Source organism: Schistocerca americana, chromosome 6 (assembly GCF_021461395.2).
Source record: "Schistocerca americana isolate TAMUIC-IGC-003095 chromosome 6, iqSchAmer2.1, whole genome shotgun sequence".
Taxonomy (NCBI): Eukaryota; Metazoa; Arthropoda; class Insecta; order Orthoptera; family Acrididae; genus Schistocerca; species Schistocerca americana.
In genome coordinates this window covers 285,603,247-285,626,020 of record NC_060124.1, presented here as the reverse complement: position 1 = coordinate 285,626,020, position 22,774 = coordinate 285,603,247, and positions in this window count along the sequence as shown.

Genomic DNA, 22,774 nt, shown 5'->3' with positions numbered 1-22,774 from the left:
GCCCTTTTCGAGACATGAAGAGCTACTCGCAATGGAACAGACGCTCAGTAAATATCAGGGGACCGGAAAGTAGTGTCGTTTGAAGGTTAGAGCAACTTGTTTATTCGCAAATAATTAAATCTTCACGAGGAAATTGAAATTACGACATTAGTTGCAGTCGGGCATTGAAATGAAATCAGTGCTACTTATGAAAATTTGCCATGACAGGGACCCAATTTGCACCAGCGGTCGCCTTAATAGCTTCAGCTATTCGAGCACGGTTCACATCCAACCTAAATTCCAGATTGGTTGCCCATCTTCCCGTAAAAGGTCAGACGAAGAGTACTCACTGCATGAACTGTAATCGCTATCAAGGAAGAGATATTTATATGTTAGGTATACCAGGAGAGGTACATATCCGACCGTGTATGCTTCTTGAGTTTTACAAGTGTATGCATGCAGTAGTTGCCACCAAAAACATTTGTGACGTTCAGGCGACAGCATTAGAGGGTCGGAAGTGCCAATGGTGGTTTTCCAAGATCAGATACTGTAATTTTGATATTTCCGAATAGTATCGATCAAGACGACCAACGACGGTAGTCAGTGACATGATAAGAGACGAAGCGGAAGCATATCTGCGTCAGACAATCGGGGAACCGTCAGACACTCTTAACCAACTTTGGCTGAGGTTCTAAAAACATTTGCAGCAGGTTGGTAAAAACAAACAAAGCTGACCGATCCAACACATGCAACGTATTGCTTCAGCGACACAATACAGAATCGTTTCTTGATTGCATCATCGCTGGAGATGAAAAATTGTTCCTCTGTGATAATCCAAAATGCAAAACACAATTGGTTTCTGAAAGAATCGCTACGAAGGACAGCTATGCCAGGTTTACACTCCCAAAAAGGCGCTTTTGTGTGGAGTATTTGTGGGGTCTTTCATTCTGAAGCGCTAAAACCTGAACAGACTGTGAATGCAGATCTGTACTGTGAATCATTGGTTCAAGTAAATCAGTCTTTAAGGATACAGGATACTTTTCCTCCTCGATATTATGTAAAAATCAACACCTATTTCTTTCAGGCACTGTTTATAATGTATATGTTTTACATATGTTTTTTTTTATATCAGGTAATGCAGCACACTTCCTAAACAAATTAGAAGTATTTTGAATATTTTTGAACCTGCTTACAGTTATTAAAAAAATTACAAAAACATTGATGCAATTTTTTTCCAAAATGCTTTCTCAAATTAAGGTACCATTTAATCTAATGTTATACATTTGAAGGAGACCAAGTTTTTATCAGATACGCAAGACATGATGGCTAAGGTACTAGACCTATTTAATTCCACCTATTAAGTAAATTACAAGGATAAAAAATATCACATCTTACATTTTAATTTTTATAATTTTTTTCTTAATAAAAATGTTATTTTTTCTATACTTTAGTTGATTCTGCAATAAAGCTTAGATCTACTACATAACTATGGACTATTGCAAGTTACAGACAAAAATTAGAACAATGCTTTGTAAACTTTAGGAAATATTTGTATCTGACTTCTGAAAAATACAACTTGCAAGGAATGTTGAATGATATGAGTGTAATTAAACTGTGCCTCACACCATTCCTGAAACATAGTCTTTGTCCTGCAGCATTTTTTCATCTTCAAGCTTCCTCTTGGCATTCCTTTTAGCACTTCTTGCTTCTTTGGTAACCTGAAGAGCGAATCTTTCAGCTTCATGCACCCATTATTTGTCACACGCAGGCAATTGATCTTCTATATTAGAACCACATTTTATGCCTACATTTCTCAATACTTCCAACCTTCCTATCACTCCATCATTGAAACATATCATTGCATCTAGTACACAAACTTTTAATGTATTTAGTCCTACAAAAACATTCTTGGGTAATCTTTCCCATATGCAGTGGTTGAAACTTCCATTTGTTTTCTGAGTGCACCAATGAAGACATTTACTCAGCAAAACAGGGTGACTCGTGTCTCTAAAAATTGGTTTTATTTCATTCATAACAGGCTCAGGAAGAGAATGCTTATGATGGAATATTTCACCACGTTCTTTTGCGTTTTGGTAACCACACCAAGATTCTGCTCCTTTAGGGCAAAGTCCATGAACAGGGTGATCATCTGTGGACAACGTATGAAAATAGGTAGCCTACACAGCTTTTCTCATTGCTGTAACATCATTCAGAGGTGCAGTTCGTCTAATGGCCAGGCCATAATAACTCTGAAGGAGGTCTATTTCAGTTTCTGTCAATCGGCCTCAGCCAGACAGAGATTTTCCATCAGAGAGCAACTTACCTTTCATTTGTCTTCGTAACTTCCTCAGTCTAGCATCCATCCTTTTTTGCACATGTCCACAACACTCCAGTTTTGTTACCAAGGCATCACCATAAACATTGAACTCATTAATTTTATTTGAAGCTTTAGAGTCCCCATCGCCCAGGTAGCTCGTATATCTAACGTTATAAATGGGCACCGACCTCTGAAATATTTTTAGAGCTCCATCACAAACCATACCTCCACTGTAACCGTAATAATTCTGAGAACAATGATGTTTAATATGTCCTTCAGTGTTACCATGGCAGGTGTGGCAGTACTTAGATAAGCACTCAACATCAACAACTTTTCCATTCTCCAGAGAAGTAGCACTAACAACACCATTCAAGGAAGGATGTCCTCGACATTGCCGTGTGGTCCCACTAATATTTACAGTTTCATCTACTGCAAATTTCATAGATGCTTTAGACACAACCGTCGAGGCACCTAAAAGTATTTTTATGTACGTTTGAGCAGCTTTTTTCCTTTTCCTATTGCACACATTGCATACACTAACTTCAAATTCACATCATATGAATTATGTACAATGTTCGCAGTCATTTTTGAGGTAGATTTATTGCAAGGTCTACACAGAACAACTAATTTTGACGCTAAGCCCTCCCTGCTAGCCGGCTGCGGTGGTCGTGCGGTTCTAGGCGCTCCAGTCCGGAGCCGCGCTGCTGCTACGGTCGCAGGTTCGAATCCTGCCTCGGGCATGGATGTGTGTGATGCCCTTAGGTTAGTTAGGTTTAATTAGTTCTAAGTTCTAGGGGACTGATGACTACAGCAGTTGAGTCCCATAGTGCTCAGAGCCATTTGAACCATTTGAACCTCCCTGCTACTTTGTTGTTCAGTTATTTCCAGCCAGCCTACACCATTACATTGTTTACATTTCTCCACTTCCTCTATCAAAGATGATAAGATGCCCACATCAACAAGAACAAATTCGCTACAAACAGTGTCATTGTTAACACAAAAATTTGAATCACCAGGAGGCATGCTACGTGGGAGTTTCTTCCCTGAAGAACTGACACATAGGTTACTGTAAACAGTGTGGCTTGCTTTGTTTGTGAAATGGTTACCTCGGAATTTCCTTTTATTGAATTTCTTGATGCGTGGCATAGTTCGTATTTATTGCACACTAAAGGACACGTGCTTCCACAAATATATGTAGCACTTACGCAACAAACATTCAGTAACACATGAACAAACTGCTTCAGTGAAACAAAATTAAATACTAGCAAAGAATTATTTACAGACATTATAAACCTGAATTGTTACCAACTTATACAATGTATCATACGTATAATCGCTGGAAACAGGAAGTTCACAGTTCTTTTCGAAATAATACTGGTTTCTGTAACAGAAATAAAGGGGGTGTGGCAGCATACATGACCGTAACTTTTAAATTTGGTATATATAGAACATTTTTCGTTTGAAACCCTATAATGCATCTATCAACGTAATCAGGAAAAACTATAGAATTTAATAAAGCCATAAAATTTTCGATTTTTAAATTATTTATAAGTACCCAGTACCCAGTGTGGTGCCTAGCCATTGTCAACAGAGTAGGTGTTACTCTGCTACACGATGACGTAAGACCGCACTGCGCAAAACGAATGATACGAATAAAGTAATAAATTGTAGTGGGAGATATTGCCACGTTCACCACACTCACCTGACGTTGCAACATCACATTTCTGTTTATTGCGATCACTACAGCATTTTTTAAGTGGCAAAAGTTTGAAAGATTGGACGATATCTAAAATGCCACACCACATATTTTGCTCAAAAACCAATAATTTTATCGATCCAGCACTGAAAATGCGTACACGAGATTGCAAAATGTGTTGATAACTAGGACGATTTCATAACTGGTTAAAAACAAAAACTTGTTAACATTTTGCCTGTTTCAGTTTATTGTAAAAAACGAAATTACTTCCTTGTCCTTCTAACATAGGATAGGAACGAAGCTGATTTCGCAGCGTATTCACTAAATGTGTAGCTTCTAATTGGGATTACATCGAGTCCTGGCAACTTGCTTGCTATAAGTAGTTTTTTTTTTTTTTCATTGTCGACGGCTGTTGTTGTTGTGGTCTTCAGTCCTGAGACTGGTTTGATGTAGTTCTCCATGCTACTCTATCCTGTGCAACCTTCTTCATCTCCCAGTACCTACTGCAGCCTACATCCTTCTGAATCTGTTTAGTGTATTCATCTCTTGGTCTCCCTCTACGGTTTTTACCCTCCACGCTGCCCTCCAGTACTAAATTGGTGATCCCTTAATGCCTCAGAACATGTCCTATCAACCGATCCCTTCTTCCAGTCAGGTTGTGCCACAAAATCCTACTCTACCCAATTCTATTCAATACCTCCTAATTAGTTATGTGATCTACACATCTAATCTTCAGTACTCTTCTGTAGCACCACATTTCGAAAGCTTCTATTCTCTTCTTGTCCAAACTATTTATCGTCCATGTTTCACTTCCATACATGGCTACACACCACACAAATACTTTCAGAAACGACTTCCTGACACTTAAATCTATACTCGATGTTAACAAATTTCTCTTCTTCAGAAACGCTTTCCTTGCCATTGCCAGTCTACATTTTATATCCTCTCTACTTCGACCATCATCAGTTATTTTGCTCCCCAAATAGCAAAACTCATTTACTACTTTAAGTGTCTTATTTCCCAATCTGATTCCCTCAGCATCACACGACTTAATTCGACTAAATTTCATTATCCTCGTTTTGCTTTTCTTGATGTTCATCTGATACCCTCCTTTCAAGATACTGTCCATTCCGTTCAACTACTGTTCCAAGTCCTTTGCTGTCTCTGACAGAATAACAATGTCAACGGCGAACCTCAAAGTTTTTATTTCTTCTCCATGGATTTTAATACCCACTCCTAACTTTTCTTTTGTTTCCTTTACTGCTTCCTCAATATACAAATGGAATAGCATCGGGGAGAGGCTACAACCCTGTCTCACTCCTTTCCCAACCACTGCTTCCCTTTCATGTCCCTCGACTCTTGTAACTGCCATCTGGTTTCTCTACAAATTGTAAATAGCCTTTCGCTCCCTGTATTTTACCCCTGCCACCTTTAGAATTTGAAAGAGAGTATTCCAGTCAACATTGTCAAAAGCTTTCTCTAAGTCTACAAATGCTAGAAACGTAGGTTTGCCTTTCCTTGATCTTACTTCTAAGATAAGTCATAGGGTCAGTATTGCCTCACGTGTTCCCATATTTCTACGGAATCCAAACTGATCTTCCCCGAGGTCGGCTTCTACCAGTTTCTCCATTCATCTGTAAATAATTCGCGTTAGTATTTTTCAGCTGTTATCACCTGCTTTCTTTGGGATCGGAATTATTATATTCTTCTTGAAGTCTGAGGGAATTTCGCCTGTCTCATACATCCTGCTCACCAGAGGGTAGAGTTTTGTGAGGACTGGCTTTGCCAAGGCAATCAGTAGTTCTAATGGAATGTTGTCTACTCCCGGGGCCTTGTTTCGGCTTAGGTCTTTCAGTGCTCTGTCGAACTCTTCACGCACTATCGTATCTCCCATTTCACCTTCATCTACATCCTCTACCATTTCCATAATATTGTCCTCAAATACATCGCCCCTGTATAGACCCTCTGTATACTTCTTCCACCTTTCTACTTTCCCTTCTCTGCTTAGAACTTGGTTTCCATCTGAGCTCTTGATATTCATGGATGTAGTTCTCATTTCTCCAAAGGTCTCTTTAATTTTCCTGTATGCAGTATGTATCTTACCCTCGTGAGATAAGCCTCTACATCCTTACATTCGTCCTCTAGCCACCCCTGCTTAGCCATCTTGCACTTCCTGTCGATCTCTTTTTCGAGACTTTTTTATTCCTTTTTGCCTGCTTCATTTACTGCATGTTTGTATTTTTTCCTTTCATCAATTAAATTCAGTATCTCTTCTGTTACCCATGGATTTCTACTAGCTCTCGTCTTTTTACCTACTTGATCCAATGCTGCCTTCACTATTTCATCCCTCAAAGCTACCCACTCTTCTTCTACTGTATTTCTTTCCCTCATTCCTATCAATTGTTCCCTTATGCTCTCCCTGTAACTCTGTACAACCTCTGGTTCTTTCAGTTTATCCAGGTCCCATCTCCTTAAATTCCCATCTTTTTGCAGTTTCTTCAGTTAATCTACAGTTCATAACCAATAGATTGTGGTCAGAGTCCACATCTGCCCCTGGAAATGTCTTACAATTTAAAACCTGGTTCCTAAATCTTTGTCTTACCATTATATAATCGATCTGAAAGCTTGTCGACGGTATTCAAACGTATATATCTCATTTATGAGTGTGAGCAATGTTCAAGCATTGGCATTGCCGTACCGTCCTGAGTAGACACACTTTTAAATGCGGTAATTAATATTTAGGCTTTCTGTTTGCTGCTTTCAGTTTCAGTACCCACCCCTGAACCATGGACCTTGCCACTGGTGGGAAGGCTTGCGTGCCTCAGCGATACAGAGGGCCGTACTGTAGGTGCAACCACAACAGAGGGGTATCTGTTGAGAGGCCAGACCAACGTGTTGTTCCTGAAGAGGGGCAGCAGCTTTTTCAGTAGTTGCAGGGGCAACAGACTGTTTGATTGACTGATCTAGCCTTGTAACACTAACGAAAACGGCCTTGCTGTGCTGATACTGCGAACGGCTAGAAGCAAGGGCAAACTACAGCCGTAATTTTTCCCGAGGGCATGCAGCTTTGCTGTATGGTTAAATGGCGAATGCGTCCCCTTGGGTAAAATATTCCGGAGGTAAAATAGTCCCGCATTCGGATCTCTGGGCGGGGACACTGAAGAGGTGGAATGTTAATCGGGCAGGTAGGTTCGAAAATTTAAAAAGGGAAATGGATAGGTTAAAGTTAGATATAGTGGGAATTAGTGAAGTTCTGCGGCAGGAGGAACAAGTCTTTTGGTCAGGTGATTACAGGGTTACAAACACAAAATCAAATAGGGGTGATGCAGGAGTAGGTTTAATGATGAATAAGAAAATAGGTGTGTGGGTAAGCTACTACAAGCAGCATAGTGAACGCATTATTATGGCCAAGATAGACACGAAGCCCACACCTACTATAGTAGTACAAGTTTATGTGCCAACTAGCTCTGCAGATGATGAAGAAATTGATGAATTGTATGATGAGATAAAAGAAATTATTCAGGTAGTGAAGGAAGACGAAAATTTAATAGTCATGGGTGACTGGAATTCGAAAGTAGGAAAACGGAGAGAAGGAAACATGGTAGGTGAATATGGATTGAAAATTTAATGGTCATGGGTGACTGGAATTGGAGAGTAGGAAAAAGGAGAGAAGGAAACATGGTAGGTGAATATGGATTGGAGGTAAGAAATGAAAGAGGAAGCCGTCTGGTAGAATTTTGCACAGAGCATAACTTAATCATAGCTAACACTTTGTTCAAGAATCATAAAAGAAGGTTGTATACATGGAAGAATCCTGGAGATACTAGAAGGTATCAGATATATTATATAATGGTAAGACAGAGATTTAGGAACCAGGTTTTAAATTGTAAGACATTTCCAGGGGCAGTTGTGGACTCTGACCACAATCTATTGGTTATGAACTGTAGATTAAAACGGAAGAAATTGCAAAAAGGTGGGAATTTAAGGAGATGGGACCTCGATAAACTGACTAAACCAGAGGTTGTACGGAGTTACAGGGAGAGTATAAGGGAACAATTGATAGGAATGAGGGAAAGAAATACAGTAGAAGAAGAGTGGGTAGCTTTGAGGAATGAAGTAGTGAAGGCAGCATTGGATCAAGTAGGTAAAAAGACGAGGGCTAGTAGAAACCATTGGGTAACAGAAGAGATACTGAATTTAATTGATGAAAGGAAAAAATACAAAAATGCAGTAAGTAAAGCAGGCAAAAAGGAATACAAAAGTCTCAAAAATGAGATCGACAGGAAGTGTAAAATGGCTAAGCAGGGATGGCTAGAGGACAAATATAAGGATGTAGAGGCTTATCTCACTAGGGGTAAGATAGATACTGCCTACAGGAAAATTAAAGAGACCTTTGGAGAAAAGAGAACTACATCCATGAATATCAAGAGCTCAGATGGAAACCAAGTTCTAAGCAAAGAAGGGAAAGCAGAAAGGTGGAAGGAGTATATGGAGGGTCTATAAAGGGGCGATGGTCTTGAGGACATTATTATGGAAATGGAAGAGGAGGTAGATGAAGATGAAATTGGAGATATGATACTACGTGAAGAGTTTGACAGAGCACTGATAGACCTAAGTCGATACAAGGCCCCGGGAGTGGACAACAATCCATTAGAACTACTGACAGCCTTGGGAGAGCCAGTCCTCACCGAACCAACCTGTGAGCAAGATGTATGAGACAGGGGAAATACCCTCAGAATTCAAGAAGAATACAATAATTCCAATCCCACAGAAAGCAGGTGTTGAAAGATGTGAAAATTACCGAACCATCAGTTAAATAAGTCACAGCTGAAAATTACCAACGCGAATTCTTTACAGACGACTGGAGAAACTGGTAGAAGCCGACCTCGGGGAAGATCTGTTTGGATTCCGTAGAAATATTGGAACACATGAGGCATTACAGACACTACGACTAATCTTAGAAGCTAGATTAAGGAAAGGCAAAATTACGTTTCCAGTAGTTGTGGACTTAGAGAAAGTTTTTGACAATGTTGACTCGAATACTCTCTTTCATATTTTGAAGGTGGCAGAGGTGAAATATAGGGAGCGAAAGGCTATTTACAATTTGTAGAGAAACCAGATGGCAGTTATAAGAGTCGAGGGACATGAAAGGGAAGCAGTGGTTGGAAAGGGAGTGAGACAGGGTTGTAGCCTCTCCCCGATGCTATTCAATCTGTATATTGAAGAAGCAGTAAAGGAAACAAAAGAAAATTTTGGAGTAGGTATTAAAATTCATGGAGAAGAAGTAAAAACTTTGAGGTTCGCCGATGACATTGTAATTCTGTCAGAGACAGCAAAGAACTTGGAAGAGCAGTTGAACGGAATGGACAGTGTCTTGAAAGGAGGGTATAAGTTGATCATCAAGAAAAGCAAAACGAGGATAATGGAATGTAGTCGAATTAAGTCGGGTGATGCTGAGGGAATTAGATTAGGAAACAAGACACTTAAGGTAGTAAATGAGTTTTGCTATTTGGGGAGCAAAATAACTGATGATGGTCGAAGTAGAGAGGATATAAAATGTAGACTGGCAATGCCAAGGAATGCGTTTCTGAAGAAGAGAAATTTATTAACATCGAGTATAGATTTAAGTGTCAGGAAGTCGTTTCTGAAAGTATTTGTATGGAATGTAGCCATGTTTGGAAGTGAAACATGGACGATAAATAGTTTGAACAAGAAGAGAATAGAAGCTTTCGAAATGTGGTGCTACAGAAATGCTTGAGATTAGATGGGTAGATCACATAACTAATGAGGAGGTATTGAATAGAGTTGGGGAGAAGAGGAGTTTGTGGCTCAACTTGATAAGAGGAGGGGACCGGTAGGTAGGACATGTTCTGAGACATCGAGGGAATACTTATTTAGTACTGGAGGGCAGTGTGGAGGGTAAAAATCGTAGAGGGAGACCAAGAGATGAATACACTAAGCAGATTCAGAATGATGTAGGTGGCAGTAGGTACCGGGAGATGAAGAAGCTTGCACAGGATAGGGTAGCATGGAGAGCTGCATCAAACCAGTCTCAGGACTGAAGACCACAACAACAACAACAAAAACAACTACAACGACACGGATATACGAGATATTGAATGGAAGATTTGTAATACTTCATCGATTCTAAGTACTACCAGAATGTGCTAGACCTTTGTGATAGATTTTTCCCTAGAATCTGAAATTTTTTGTATCGAAAGTGTAGCAGTCGGTTTACTGAACATATCCTGAACTGTACTATTAACGCAAGGACGGTCTTTGTGTCATTTATTAGTCTAATTGATTCGTATTCATGTACATCGCCTTTTATAAGGTTTTTCAGCCTTAACTACCGTTGTTAGTCTTTAACAGATCTGAACAAAACGTTATCATATCATCTTTCAGGTAACTTCATAGTGAACTCTACCAGTTCGATTAATGGCAAATATTCTGCTAGATTTACGAATTTTTGTTCATTTCTGACACAGTCACTTTTTATGCCAACACTGGGCATCTTCAAAAGCAGATATAGAAAAAATTGTATACGTATATTGAAACCCGAGACAAGTTAAACTAGTTTCATTAGGTCTACTTTCTAGCTAAATGAAATACTATCAGAATGTGTGTGGATCGCACCTATATATGACAATTCGTGAATAAATGTACAGGCGTTGTTTATGACAAAACGAAAAGAAGCGAGCGAAATTCTAAGAGACCAGAATGAGTTTGCAACAGATGAATACTTTAATATTTACTACTGTCTACGCGGTACTCGGTTGAGACGGTCGCTGTGTGCTACACGCGTGCTCCGGCTGACGACGGTCTCCCCTGCGACCGACTCCCGTTGTTAGCCTCCCAGGCCGTTTCTGCCCTTCCTAGGAGCCGCCATTCAAAATACAGAGTATAACAACGTCTCAGAACACACCACAAACAGGTCAGTGTTAGTCTGTCAGCACAGTGTACACCAGCGTCAAAAGTGAAACACCACCATAACAGAGAGGGTACCAGACCAGGCTCATGTTAATCAAACAACCACATTCTACACTCGAACTGAGGCCACAGAACCTGTGTTGACCGGCGGAATTTATGTTATAGGAATGCACAAAAATGGTCAGTCATCAATTAACGCCCCGCTGTAGGTGAAGGAATGACAGAAACCGTGGCGACGTGGCCACCAGTACTTAGGACTTGAATAACCCTGCAGAATCCATATGGGGTGACGACGCCGGATTTCCTGTCCGGCGGTATACTTCAGATGCGACATATTTTCCACAGTCTACCCGTGATCCAACTATACGTCACCGTGCGGCGTGCGGCAGCTGATCATCTCTTCGCATGGGCCCTACAGGAAAACAAGACTGCCAGTTCACCGCGCCGGGAACATTCTAACCGCCATCAATAATTTCCACTTCCTGACACACGTGGCCGCCACACTCCATGCGCTCTTTTCACTTTTCAAGCCTCGCGCTCGGCCAGATAATACACTCCTAACCAGAGAGGTTGCAGATACAGTCAGGAGGAGGTACTGCCAACGTAGGCGGCTAGTGCCAACCTAGGCTCATAGTATCGTACACAGGACAATGGGAAAAAAGGTAGTGTGGATACTGGAATTTAAGAAACTCATATTACCTTTTAGCGTTAGCGATTTAGCCGAGGGAAGTGAGATTTTTGTTAGATTATTAGTCTATAACAAGTAATGGACATAGATGTTACCAGTGTAACTTCACGATAAACATTTTACAATTAAAATGGAAGAAGTGAGGCTATAATAACATTTCAGCTTATCACAATGACGATGAGAAATAATGATTGTTCACTGGCGATGCAGGCATTTCACTGTATTCTTTCGTCTTCCTCTGGTTTATTCTTGCTCATATTCCATACTTAGTACAGGTTATTTTTTTACGTTCATCCCATTCGCAGATGTTATAATGATTCCTCACTTTGTAGCAAATCGTTCAAATGGCTCTGAGCACTATGAGACTTAACAACTGAGGCCATCAGTCCTCTAGACTTAGAACTACTTAAATCTAACTAACCTAAGGACATTACACACATCCATGCCCGAGGCAAGATTCGAACCTGCGACCGTAGCGGTCGCGCGGTTCCAGACTGAAGCACCTAGAACCACTCTCACTTTGTAATACTTACACCGATTAGAAGTAGATTTATATTATGTAGCTTTGTATCTGTAATTATGAAGTGTTTATTCTTTGTTAGTTAAGGTCATTGACTGGTGACAGGAAATTTAAAGTTTGTAATGTATACATGGCAGAAGGTAAATCATTGTTTAAAATAATGAATTCTTATAATATGCATATGTTTATAAAATAAACAATTTGTATTGGAAGCTGGTTCACGCTTAGGGCTCTTGTATTGCAAAATGCAAAAGACGTACGGAAGTCCCTCCACAAAGTCAGTGGCTAGCCGTTGCATGGTACACATCGATGGTGCCAAGGGAGGCAATTGAAGGCAGCTTTGCATGGAACTTCGCCTCTGATGTGGATATGGTTGTTGCTTGGTCCTCTCGGCAATAAGGAATGGCTCTAATAAGTTGAATAACGGTCGCTAAGAAGAAATTTTATAGAGCATTCAAACATCAAGAGCCATGAGTACAGTTAGCTGCCACGTGTCTTGCCACCACAACTTCGCCACTGCTCCACCAACTTCATGCGTACAGATATGTGTCAGACCGTGGACCAGTTAATGTGTGTGAGTGATTTTAATCATAACCCAAATGCTATAAATCAGTGTTTGGGACCATATCTTTTATCCTGATCATGAACCTACGCAGGGTCCCCTCCTAAATGTTCATAAAACCAAGTATCCTGTTTCAATGAACTAGTGATTCATTTATGTTTGTCAAATGTGCAAGGATCAACAAAAGTGAAGTTAGCTAGAATTTTGCTAAAGTACTCTCAGCTTATTGCAAAGTATCATTTTGCAAAAGTACTGTGCCAGATTTTGTATATGTTACTGTCTAAAATACCTGCTTCAGAGGTGATGAAGACAAATAAGTTAAACTCGTTTGAAACATATTTTAGCCATGATTACTATCATGAATGAACTTGTTTCAAGTTAATTGAGCTCAGTGTTGAATAATTTGCCTTGAAAAGTAAAATATAAACTATCACAAGTGAAGTTAAGAAGTGACTTTGTTTAAGTTAAATTTTGATACTGAAATAATCATAGAGTTTGACGAGTGATACTATACCAGTTTAGGGGTTCCCACTATATTCTTCTCATATTAGAAAGATAATTGGAATATTATTGCAGCTACGGAAAACAGATACAAGCAGAGAGATATGAACAGTGTAATCATGGTATCATTTATCTTTATTTGTGGTTTTTATATGCCGGTTAAGACAGAGGCCCCTCAGGTCCGTCTTAAGTCCTGCACTTCTTGCATTAACATTTCAGTACTTGTTCAAGACACGATCATCAGTGCAATGTTATAAGTTTGGTACAATTTTTGCTTTTTATGATTACTAGTTTGGTAACTACTGCCACCTACAGCTTAGAGTGCCCTGTGTCCACTTGTATCCTGTGTGCCATGCAAAGGGAAATATTAATGAAATTAACTTCAATAACTAACTAATAATTGGGCTGGCGACCGTTTATTGTTTCATTCGTATATGAATTTTACTATTTTCATTAACCCCAAAGTTAAAGCCTATGTAGTTTTATCGTTAATTCCTACATATTCAAAATTACAGTCCGATACCTTTATCCGTTAGTCACATGAGTGGTCAAATTTCCCAAATCCTCTCAGTGGGTAACATTAGTTTGTGTCACAGCAGACTAGTGTTATAACTTGCACTGATGACAATAGTGTTATAGTTATGCTTTCACGATAAACCTTAATTCCATTTCCGAACCTGTCCTTCATTTCGTTCATTTGTTCTTCGATATGCAGGTTTAACAAAAAAGGACAAAGACTGGACATCTGCCTTACATCCTTTTTAATACTAGTATATTTCTATAGGTTTTACAATGCAAAATACGATTTTCGGACTTTTATGGATTGCCTTGCTCGGTGCTGTACCAGGTAAGTCAATTACCACTACGTCCCCATATCAGTTAAAATTTACAACTGATCATTACAAGTGTTGTTGATACTGACACTGCAGAATAATAGATCCTTATAACAGATCCTTAGAAGTTCACAAATTTTGAGGCTAGTAAAGTCATGCTCAACAACTTCCCCTGTAATTATTATTAAAACCATTATGTAATATTAACTTTACTTGCTTTATAACAAGATGTTCCATTTCTAGTTTGCAGCAGTATTAAGGGAGATTATTAAATAGTCATAGTTGTTTATTGCGCTTATAACTAGAAAATGCTGAGTTTAGAAAATATTAGCTTTCTCGGAAAATATGGAATTCACTTTATGTGTACTACCGACTGTTGCAGTTTCGAGTACATGCGTGTGATGACGTGCATCGTTATCGGTTACGGTGATGAGAAGGTCGAGACAATAACGATGGCCAACGTGTTGGAGAAATGCACAGACGCCGTAGCTGACAACATCGTCTGCGTCGATGAGGTCAGGTATGTCTCCATATGTGCTCACAAAATGGTAGTGCTCTGAGACGTAAGTTTACTGGACAAAATATTAGTCACCTCCCTAAAAGGACACACTGGCTGCTTTGGAGTGCTGCTAGTGTTACAGAACTGTACTGGGCACTCACATGACCCCCTACGAGTGACGAAAGTCGTGACAGTGAAATGGTGTTTGAGCAGAATGAGCAGCTGTAAGACGGGTCGACATGGAGACGTGACACAATCCCAGTAAGGAGGTATCGTGCTTGGACGAGCTCATAATCACACCTTCATTGAAGTTAGATGGAATGGCGTACTACATGCAGCCAAGTAACACGGCATAAGAACAGTGGCTGGAGAGAAGGGCACAACTGGCAGCGACAAGGGAGGACTTTCACCATGCAGCAGTGACTATTGGTTTCAAACAAAACAGGAACTGCTGCTGTCAGTGAAACCATCTCTGCCACTTTCTGATCGAACATTGAGAAAGAATCTGCATGAAATTGTTATTTTGCGTCGGATGTATCACAAAAGGCCATTGCTGTAAGTGGCACGTGTTCTGTATGACGGACAACACTGAACCGGCCAGCTACGCTCTTTTGGTCTAACAAGGCGTTTATTCCTCTGTTTGTGCTGGGTGTGATTCAGGTCAGAGTTGATTTTATGGGGGAGGGAGGGTGTTTAACGAACTGTAACTGGAGCCAACTCAGCTAACCGCGAACATGAACCTAGATGTTCATTTCAACATTCATGGTGACCAAGTATTGCTCCTTATGGTGCATTTTACAAGTGAATATGATGTGGACAGTCCCATTCTCGAAAGGAACAACTGACATGTTTACAGGGTTGAACACATGCATTCCTGCTTTAACAGTCACGCACCCTATTTTAGTTCAAATGGACAAATAAATTATCTGATTTTAATCTGATAGTCCCCCCCATGAACCATGGACCTTGCCGTTGGTGGGGAGGCTTGCGTGCCTCAGCGATACAAGTGGCCGTACCGTAGGTGCAACCACAACGGAGGGATATCTGTTGAGAGGCCAGACAAACATGTGGTTCCTGAAGAGGGGCAGCAGCCTTTTCAGTAGTTGCAGGGGCAACAGTCTGGATGATTGACTGATCTGGCCTTGTAACATTAACCAAAACGGCCTTGCTGTGCTGGTACTGCGAACGGCTGAAAGCAAGGGGAAACTACAGCCGTAAATTCTCCCGAGGACATGCAGCTTTACTGTATGATTAAATGATGATGGCGTCCTCCTGGGTAAAATATTCCAGAGGTAAAATAGTCCCCCATTCGGATCTCCGGGCGGGGACTACTCAAGAGGACGTCGTTATCAGGAGAAAGAAAACTGGCATTCTACGGATCGGAGCGTGGAATGTCAGATCCCTTAATCGGGCAGGTAGGTTTGAAAATTTAAAAAGGGAAATGGATAGGTTAAAGTTAGATATAGTGGGAATTAGTGAAGTTCGGTGGCAGGAGGAACAAGACTTTTGGTCAGGTGATTACAGGGTTATAAATACAAAATCAAATAGGGGTAATGCAGTAGTAGGTTTAATAATGAATAAAAAATAGGAATGCGGGTTAGCTACTACAAACACCATAGTGAACGCATTATTGTGGCCAAGATAGACACAAAGCCCATGCCTACCACAGTAGTACAAGTTTATATGCCAACTAGCTCTGCAGATGATGAAGAAATTGATGAAATGTATGACGAGATAAAAGAAATTATTCAGGTAGTGAAGGGAGACGAAAATTTAATAGTCATGGGTGACTGGAATTCGTCAGCAGGAAAAGGGAGAGAAGGAAACATAGTAGGTGAATATGGATTGGGGGGAAGAAATGAAAGAGGAAGCTGCCTTGTAGAATTTTGCACAGAGCATAACTTAATCATAGCTAACACTTGGTTCAAGAATCATGAAAGAGGGTTGTATACCTGGAAGAATCCTGGAGATACTAAAAGGTATCAGATAGATTACATAATGGTAAGACAGAGATTTAGGAACCAGGTTTTAAATTGTAAAACATTTCCAGGGGCAGATGTGGATTCTGACCACAATCTATTGGTTATGAACTGCAGATTGAAACTGAAGAAACTGCAAAAAGGCAGGAATTTAAGGAGATGGGACCTGGATAAACTGAAAGAACCAGAGGTTGTACAGAGTTTCAGGGAGAGCATAAGGGAACAATTGACAGGAATGGGGGAAAGAAATACAGTGGAAGAAGAATGGGTAGCTCTGAGGGATGAAGTAGTGAAGGCAGCAGAGGATCAAGTAGGTAAAAAGACGAGGGCTAATAGAAATACTTGGGTAACAGAAGAAATATTGAATTTAATTGATGAAAGGAGAAAATATAAAAATGCAGTAAATGGAGCAGGCAAAAAGGAATACAAACGTCTCAAAAATGAGATCGACAGGAAGTGCAAAATGACTAAGCAGGGATGGCTAGAGGACAAATGTAAGGATGTAGAGGCTTGTCTCACTAGGGGTAAGATAGATACTGCCTACAGGAAAATTAAAGAGACCTTTGGAGAGAAGACAACCACTTGTATGAATATCAAGAGCTCAGATGGCAACCCAGTTCTAAGCAAAGAAGGGAAGGCAGAAAGGTGGAAGGAGTATATAGAGGGTTTATACAAGGGCGATGTACTTGAGGACAATATTACGGAAATGGAAGAGGATGTAGATGAAGATGAAATGGGAGATAAGATACTGCGTGAAGAGTTTGACAGAGCACTGAAAGACCTGAGTCGAAACAAGGCCCCAGGAGTAGACAACATTCCATTAGAACTACTGATGGCCTTGGGAGAGCCAGTCATGACAAAACTCTACCTTCTGGTGAGCAAGATGTATGAGACAGACGAAATACCCACAGACTTCAAGAAGAATATAATAATTCCAATCCCAAAGAAAGCAGGTGTTGACAGATGTGAAAATTACCGAACTATCAGTTTAATAAGGCACAGCTGCAAAATACTAACGCGAATTCTTTACAGACGAATGGAGAAACTGGTAGAAGCGGACCTCGGGGAAGATCAGTTTGGATTCCGTAGAAATGTTGGAACACGTGAGGCAATACTAACCTTACAACTTATCTTAGAAGAATGATTAAGAAAAGGCAAACCTACGTTTCTAGCATTTGTAGACTTAGAGAAAGCTTTTGACAACGTTAACTGGAATACTCTCTTTCAAATTCTGAAGGTGGCAGGGGTAAAATACAGGGAGCAAAAGGCTATTTACAATTTGTACAGAAACCAGATGGCAGTTATAAGAGTCGAGGGGCATGAAAGGGAAGCAGTGGTTGGGAAAGGAGTGAGACAGGGTTGTAGCCTCTCCCCGATGTTATTCAATCTGTATATCGAGCAAGCAGTAAAGGAAACAAAAGAAAAATTCGGAGTAGGTATTAAAATTCATGGAGAAGAAGTAAAAACTCTGAGGTTCGCCGATGAAATTGTAATTCTGTCAGAGACAGCAAAGGACTTGGAAGAGCAGCTGAACGGAATGGACAGTGTCTTGAAAGGAGGATATAAAATGAACATCAACAAAAGCAAAACGAGGATAATGGAATGTAGTCAAATTAAATCGGGTGATGCTGAGGATATTAGATTAGGAAATGAGACACTTAAAGTAGTAAAGGAGTTTTGCTATTTAGGGAGTAAAATAACTGATGATGGTCGAAGTAGAGAGGATATAAAATGTAGACTGGCAATGGCAAGGAAATCGTTTCTGAAGAAGAGAAATTTGTTAACATCGAGTATAGATTTAAGTGTCAGGAAGTCGTTTCTGAAAGTATTTGTATGGAGTGTAGCCATGTATGGAAGTGAAACATGGACGATAACCAGTTTGGACAAGAAGAGAATAGAAGCTTTCGAAATGTGGTGCTACAGAAGAATGCTGAAGATAAGGTGGGTAGATCACGTAACTAATGAGGAGGTATTGAATAGGATTGGGGAGAAGAGAAGTTTATGGCACAACTTGACTAGAAGAAGGGAACGGTTGGTAGGACATGTTTTGAGGCATCAAGGGATCACAAATTTAGCATTGGAGGGCAGCGTGGAGGGTAAAAATCGTAGAGGGAGACCAAGAGATCAATACACTAAGCAGATTCAGAAGGATGTAGGTTGCAGTAGGTACTGGGAGATGAAGAAGCTTGCACAGGATAGAGTAGCATGGAGAGCTGCATCAAACCAGTCTCAGGACTGAAGACCACAACAACAACAATCTGATAGTAAACAGCAGCGACTCTTTGGAAGAGTGCTGGAATGTAGCATCCAACATACCTAAAATTTAGTAGCTAATGGGATCTAATTATCAATTTCAGATGGAAATGGCATATCTCAAGGAACTTGTGGACACTCTACCTCGATGAACTAAGGTTACAATCAAGACAGCAGCAGACTTAGTACTTTATCAGTTCAAGCACAGAACATGATCTGATCTCAAAGTCACTGACAAGGGTTTCCACAGTCAGATTATACACTTGGGCGACTTATATCAAGGTCACCCATTCCGCTTCCCCCAGGGAACCTGCAGCGATTGATGAACGTCACCCAGGGGAACTTTCCCAACATACCCTCCCCCTGAACTAATGACATTCAGGCATTCTCTCCCCATTTTCATCTTTTATAGCTGGAGCCCTTGACTGGGGGCCTTCACTCAGGAGCTGTGCAGCATATGGAGATGATCAGCATGTTTCTGTTTGTTAACAGCAAATTATTGTAATTAGTTAAAGTCATGTCACTTGGGTTCTGTTTTTTAATAACAAATGTACGTGATATTCGTCATTCAAGGTACTAGCACATCCCACACCCAGGCAGATATGTACTTACATTGCTCCACAGTTTTATGTATTTTGACAATTTGTAACAATATTTCATGTTTTCCAGAATTTTACATACTTTTCCTAAATTTTACATGTTTCATCCAGTTATGTGATTTCTGTCCCACTGGTCATGATGTCACATCACCATCATGTCACATTACATCATGTCATGACATCACATCAACATCACATGTCACAGTGCCATGTCAATTTCACATCAACATCATGATGGGTTACACTGCATCATGACATCACATTGACATTGGATCATGTCATGCCACAACATCACATCAACATCCAGTCATATTGCTTTAATGTCATGCTGCTCTCAGCCAACTAAAATCCAGCATGTGTCCAGAAGTATCAGAATTACTTATCATTGCTAGGTCACCATTGCATTGCTAGTGCATACATGCATGTATGTGTGTGTGTGTGTGTGTGTGTGTGTGTGTGTGTGTGTGTGTGACATCATAGTGTTTATGTGAGAAATGAACACATTCCTCTATTGCTAGAAATGATGACATCACAACATAGTCATGACATCATAGCAAATACTATAATCATCGTAGTTTTATGAATTTCAAACCAAAGACAAAGTATTTATAAGAAATAACACACCACAATGGACGAACACCTGCTACATCATCACTAAATTATCAGACTGTTTTGATGTGTTAGTGCATGTGTTAAAATGAGCAAGTTATTGCAAATAATAATAGCTGAACAAAATATTCTTGCTCCTAACCAAAGATATTGTGTGCATAAGAATTAACACAGCACTACAAAATATAATCCGTCAGAAGTGACCAGTATCTCCAGCTAAAAGCAGCATGCCTATCAAGCAGATTACCACAGTAACACTGATGTGTGGAACATAGCGTTGACCACAAATACCATACTAGCAGTGGCCGAGAAATTTGTAATATCTTTTAGGTGTAATCATGTCCACCCTGGTTTCTGGCATAAAGACACTGCTACTATATAAAATGTGGGGCCTGCCACCTATGGCAAAACGGGTCAAAGCATGCAAATGTAAATATGTGGACTGCATTGCAGATAGGGATCATCCGCGCCCTCCTTTCTCTTTACTGACCAATCAAGATTCAATTTCTCCAACCATCCTGCCTTCAAAACTTGCGCTTATGTGTGCATGATCCCATTTTCATCCAGACAACACTCTCAGGTGGAATTAAGATGAGTAATTAGAATTACAATATCTACAAACGTAAATGTTGCTGTATTATTACTATATGCCATGTTACTATAAAAGGCATATATTAACCATAGAATAAATCCAAGTGTAGCCATCGGTATTAGTATAATTTTGACAGATCCATAGAATTATACAGACAGATGCTGGACAGTTAGGACACAACTGTATTTTAATAATGAGTAAAGTCACGTTAACATGTAAGCTTTAACACTGGAAAGCTTGTGCATTCCTACTAATCTTTCATAGAATGATATTTATACAAATAAAATTTGCAATATTATTACTTTGTGATGATGCTCTAATACTCATAAATAACTACAGAAAAATCTGTCTATATCTTTCAACAGCACAATGATATAAACAATGATAGCAACTCAATACTATAACAAAACATAAATATTTTCTGCACAGCACTAACTAACATGAAAATATATTCGTTAACTTATTTTCTGTAGCATACAGACAAAGATCTAATCCCTCCATTACCAATAAAAATTTAGATGGTTCTCTAAAGGCACACTCGTAATTACAGTTAACCTACCACAACAAGATTCAACTTGTGAGCAATACAAGAATATTGACTACTGTAAAAATGCGGTCTATGCTTACCTGATACAACATATCTTCTCAACTCTTGCATCCACTTCGAGACTTCTCTGTAAAGTGCCACTGATCTGTTCTTTGAACATATGTAGGTGTTAGCTAAGAGGAGTACCGCTGGGATAGAGACTCCAGGTAACAATGGGGAACCATCCTACATATCAGAGAATCCCTGCCATGTGTGTCTTCCATGGTAACGTTCAAGAAATTCCTTCCCTCTCAACCCATGACCGAGGTGTCTAGAACAGAGAAGCCACTTCGCAACCAGGAAAGAAACAGGTGGCATCACAGAGAACTGGGGGTTAATAAGACGGCCCATGTGTGCCAAAGATGTGTGGCAGCCAGTGGATGCAGGCAGCTGTAAAACGTTCTAAATTTTTTTCTTTCTATGCGTTTCTATAACTACTGAGAATAATATCAATAATGACATACAGCAAACAGTAGCAGACTTTTCCTATGGAGCAGGAAATTAGTAAGTCGATTGTACCAAGAAAAACTTTCTGAGGCAAACGTGCAGGAACTATTGCCACATTGACCATCGTACACATTTTGGTTATGTATGCAGTGGTAAACAGCTTTCAGTGTTTCACAAGCTGATCCACGCACTGCTTCATATGAAAAAGAAGAAAAACCATGATTGAAAAAAAGAGAAAAGTTATGATCAACCTATACAGTTTATAAGGTCGCTGTCCTCACTTTGTAGCAGTGAATCATTTGTTGCTTGTGAAAATGGTGTAACGCACTCCTTACTAGCTTAGTAGAAGACCTTACCCAAAAACCAATAACATAAGGTTGGACTTGTCATTGGTAATTTCGATCTATGTGCTAGTATTATTTGAATTCAAACTGGACAATCCTCTTTTCACGAAGACACTACTGAGAACTGGCATTTGTAGGCAGATTACATTTCATACAAGATGGAAGAAATCAGGACTCATATAGACAGACATTTTCCGACCTAACTCCATTTTGGCTAGTGACACAACATATAATATGGAGTATGTGTGTGTTCTAAAAACAAATTTAAGAAGTGATGGCATGATCAGTTGACCCTGTTATAAGCAATAAGTAACCTAGAGTCTGGACAAGCATTAAGATAGGTGAGGAATGTAAGCACAAATGTTAGTCTAATATTTGTTCGAGAATATATATATGTAAACACTGGACTGTCAGTAAAACAGGCTTCTATGGACGAACTGCAATATAGCTCTCACGATAATTATAGGACATAGTTATTAATTCAACGTGGTAAGCGTCTCAGACTGATGAGCAGATGCCTTATTTTGTCATAAAAATGTTACGTATGTAATAAGTAATTACAAATTCTGTGGGTAATCGTAGGTATTTGTTTAGAACACCATAATGAGGTTAGCACTGTGTGGCTGACCATGACACATTTTCACATGTATGTTGTAGCGTTGGAGCAATCCATCTGGAAAGGTAATGTTTCCACCAGCCATAGCTGTGAGTGCATAATAAAGCACATTCCCCAGTCTTGGTTCTATAGGAAACAGCCGAATCCATTGACGTGGCTGATAAATTGATTTCAGTCATCCAGCAGAGTAACTCCGAATTCCACCAATGGGTGATATACAAAAT